Here is a 4,831-nt window from a genome sequence, read left to right as displayed (position 1 = left end):
ACCGCCGGGTAATTACCGCAGTGTGATCTGTGTCCCCCTAATAACCGCGCTCCGCTCCGCTCTTGTTCCTCAAGGGCGGCCCACCCCAGACGGCATCGCTCAACTGTCCTCAACCGCCCCCCCCCCAATCCCATGATTCCTCTCTCTTCCTCTTCCCCCCACACCCTGTCAAAAAAAACAACACGAATACAAAGTTTCCAGCCAGATATCTGGTGTGTTCTGGAAAATAAATAGGTTTGAACCTTATTCCACAAAGCGCATCCCTCTCCCCTAACCTTGACAGTGGCTGGGGGAGGGCGGAGGAGGCAGCCATCTATTTTGCGCTACAGCTGGATTTATTGGGGCTGAGATGTCATCCCATGACAAGGTGCACATTCTTTCCGAGCATTATGGCCAAGATGATTGTGCTTCAAAACCGGTAAATAACCTAGAGGTTATGTATTTTATTGAGTTATACATTGTGTTGAATTTACGATTAGAAGGAGCCCAGTGAAAAGAGACGGTGCGAGTGCAATATCCCATGGTGTGTACACGGAGAAGAATAAACACTTGCCGTTCGCTGCAAAGAGTCAGCTCTCAAAAACAAGAAAAACGGGGGAAATATTACTTAAAATAAGCAAAATGATCTGCCAACAGAACTCCTCAACACATTTCACTTGCCAAGATCTTCTTAAAACAAGTTAAATATATCTTAAAACTAGCACAGTCAGACAAAAACAAAGTTAGATTGCCTTGATTTCAGATATTTCATCTTAGATTGACTTTTTGCAGTGTTGTAGGAGAGGTTCGTGTTCAGCTCGTATCACGTCTAATAAGCTGTACGACTACTCACATTGGATGGGAATAGCTCATTCACACTAAAGCTGTGAATAAAGTATTAACAAGGGGAATAACACATTTAGTGAAGAGACATCGTGCTATTGGATGTACCGTATATAATGAGATATCTGGGGAGCCCATTTTAAGCTATAAATGAACTCATTAGCAAAGAATCTCATCAAAGTCATCAGGTTAACCAAATATGGTATAATGAGATCCTGGTGCATTAGTTTGGTGACTGGGATAGTTTCTCTTGCAGCCCCGTCAATGATTAAAATGGTTGAGAAAGCACAACAACAATTTTCTCACACAAAGCTTACAATGGCAACCCTTTGTGAACCAACCCTTTGTGAACCAACGAAAAACATTTAGATTGGCCTAATAATGCATTTGACAACATGTCAAAAGTATGATTTTCTCTGCTTGACAGAGTAGTAATGATGTGTCGGCCTCTGTCAGCCAAGTGCTGCTGTTGAGGAATTCTAACCATGATGGATTCCACATGGAAATCGATAGTTTAATGGAAAGCCAAACTCCGTACCACTGTTGTCCTGAGTAAGCACAACTGCAAGATGAAGAAAAACCAAACAGTCTGATTATGTTATGACAGATTGCAATGCCTCGACTCGATTCTGACCGTATCGCAACAGACGTGAGAAGGTGTATCTTGGAAGAGAAGAAAATCTCAGGTTTTTTTGGTTTGGTTCTCCTGTGAGATTGTCCAGTCCACCTTTTCTCAGCAGTTACCCCAATGCAAGCTCAGCAGCCTTATCGCCTCAGAATACATCTGGAAATGTCTGCGAAAGTCATTTCTGTGTGGTGCAAATCAAATCCATATTGACCTGGAGTCTTGAAGGCTTGGTGAGGCGAGGAGGCTGCAATCGATACACCCACAGCACAGATCCGCCTATAGCTCCACGACTCTGTCACCCCCACTACTGCTCTGATTCATGCCTACAAAGACTCCCCAGCTCAAGTCGGGTACCAATTAAGGTTTGAATGCGCCAACAGTTATGGAGAAAAAACACAAATCAGAGATCATGCTGGCTAAGATCAGAGCACATTCTTGGATAACACCACGCTTGAACTTTCCTTCATCAAGCCTATTTGACAATGTCGTAAGACATGACACAGTTTTTCATAAGCGCTCATAAAACTGTCATCGGTGACTGACTAATGACGCAGCACTGTTATCTTTGTTAGCGTGGAATATATTATATAACCACCAACAGGTGATTGGCAACACAACGAGCCAATCATACTTCATCAAGTGCATCCCCATATCGATCCCAGCCAATCCCATGTGTTTGTTGCCGTTGTCCGGACTGATGTAATGATATGCGTTAGTCAGTTTATTTGCTCTGTTTCCACACAACAATCTTAGATGGTTAAAAACTTCTACTCAGCTGTTTACTTTCACTGTTCCGTGTAAAAGGCGCATGTTTAGACAGCTAGCCATCCCCTCTGCTTGTTCTTTGGCGAGTCTCCTAACCCTGCTTAAACTCTGCAACGCTTTCTTAAAAGAACTCACGATTGGCTGAAAAGGGTTGATGTCAAATCCACATCAGTATCCAATTAGCAGCTGTTAAAGCTGGGAACTTCTCATGTGGAGTTTGGCTCAGAACCCTCTTCGAGAAGTTCAGGACCGTTGGTTTTTCTCTCGTTCAGTGTCAGCGTTGAAAGTAGGGAATGTTCCCTTGACGGTTAAAGGAGTGACGACGTTGGGAAACCGAGCCAAGATGAGAGGTCAGAGATCCCATCATCCTAAAAACAGGGCTCTCACGATGAATTGGAACAATGTGCAAAATGCATTGTTTGTAAATGTTTTTTTCAGAACTGTCAACACATTTGGAAACACATTTGAAAGGGTAGCAGTACACCAGATGGTCAAATGTTAACTATGTTGGTGTGATATAAATTATGTTGAGTTTTACAATATGCTGCTCTTCACTGCTCAAACATTGTGAACCTTTCCCCTTTTACAACCTATTTACTTGTCTTATCGACCCCCACTATCTATCTACATCAATTTCGCCTCCGGTAATCAACTCGCCAATGGCTGGCTTCCAATCTGCCAGTCAAATCTGTGTTTGGTGTTGGCTGTAGGAATGTTTTTTTTTGCTTTTGGTCTTGTGGTGAGCTCTTGACACCAATTTGTGTTTTTGAGGCTGCTGTAATTCTCTGTTCTCCTGAGATCAATACTTCCCTTGTTTCCTTCTAAACTGCTCCTCTTTACAAGCTGTAAAAGCAGATAACAGATAGAGTGAGAGAGAGTGTGTGAGAAAGAGAGAGAGAGAGAGAGAAGTGAGGGGAGGGAGGGAGGCAGAGAAGCAGAGAAACATCTCGGATTAAATCTGGAATTGGTTTGATTGCCTGAGCATGACTTGCCTGTGTCGTTAGATGTGTGTGTGTGTGTGTGTGTGTGTGTGTGTGTGTATGCATGTGTGTCGTTAGATGTGATGATGGCCTTAGATCAAATGGGAAGTGGGTGGGGGTAAGTTCTCTACCACAGTAACATTACCAATCAGGGTACCATATATATATATATATATAACCAACTAATTTTCTGTCTCCAATTACTCTACTGGGTATGCATTGCAACTATACCTCACAGAGGCTGCAGAGGCTGGCTATGTGGAAGCTTTGATAATCACTTCTGAGAAACATGGAAAAAAGGACAGGGTGAGAAATGAATCCATGGGTTAGCAAGCAGTCAGCCATGACAAACGACTGCAGCTGCAAGAGTTCAGGTTAATCGTGTTAGTGTTTTCATTTTTCAATTTCAATTCACAAACAACTGGAAATGTTACTGCAGTGGTTAAGTTAGTTAGTTAGTTGGTTAGTTAGTTCATCATAAGCATCCGTTTTCAATACAGCAAGTGGCTTTTATGTCTAAGCTGGCTGAGACACAAGTGGAAATATGGCACAAACCATCTGTATGCGAAAAAGGTGTTTCTGCATACTAGGAAATGGTGGGAAATCCTACTCTGAGAAGGTTTTCTCCCCTTTAGGTATGAATGGTATCTCCCTGCTGTACGCTGTAAGCTGTATTGACCTAATGATGCAAAACACATGCTGAGGAAATGGTGGGAAAACATGTTTTGGTCCCAGAAGGCATTGCGGGAGGGAATAAAACCGAACCGGCATCCTCAGACCTTTAGGCGGATTACATACAACCTGCAAATGACATGGCACAGTTTTTTTTACTCAAGATCGTATTTCATAAACCCCCCCATAACCGTCGTAATTCATAAGCATAATACGCTTTCATAACAAGAGTGTGGTTATGTCAATATGGCCAATGCTCCATCTACTAGCATCGACTTGCCAGTTCTGTGGTTAACATAATGTCTGTCCTTGAATGAGTCATGTTTGGAAAAACCCAAACAAATAAAACAGTCTGACCTTGTAACGCTTTTTTCACTTTGCTGTCTTCCGACTGTTATTATGGTTACATTACTACACTCGGTTCTCCACGCTGCTTGGTTATAGGACAGCGCCGCAATATTTAAAAAACCTTGCAGTCGGTTGTCAGCGTGTACAACATGTATAAATATTCATAATGCTGCCTCGAACAGTATTGTTCTTTTTGGAGAACATTTGGTGTGACAAAAACCGACGCCGCTCCTGAATACCAATCAGGAAGCTTTAATAAACGGAAGAGGCAGAATTACATGGCTGAAGGGCGTTCTATTTTGATGGGTTTATTCACTAATTCAATTTGTTTATCGAAATGTTGATGTTTCCTGTTTCCCCCGGTGCTTGCCTTTGCGGTGAAGCGCAGGCGTTCACTCGGTTCCTTTTAACCACACAGGGTTTTTTGTCCGACACCGTCACACTTCTCCATTGTATAGGAGGGTTTGTTTAAGACACCTGAGACACCTGCGTTGAATCAGAACGCCTCCTTTGTACCCAGCTCTCTTTCTCTAACTCTCTCTCTCTCTCTCTCTCTCGCTCTCTCTCTCTCTCCCTCTCTCACTGCCCCATCTCTTTCTCTCTCTCTCCCTCTCTC

Source organism: Nansenia antarctica (genome assembly GCF_963989245.1).
Source record: "Nansenia antarctica genome assembly, chromosome: 10".
NCBI classification, from domain to species: domain Eukaryota; kingdom Metazoa; phylum Chordata; class Actinopteri; order Argentiniformes; family Microstomatidae; genus Nansenia; species Nansenia antarctica.
This window is presented reverse-complemented; position numbering follows the sequence as displayed.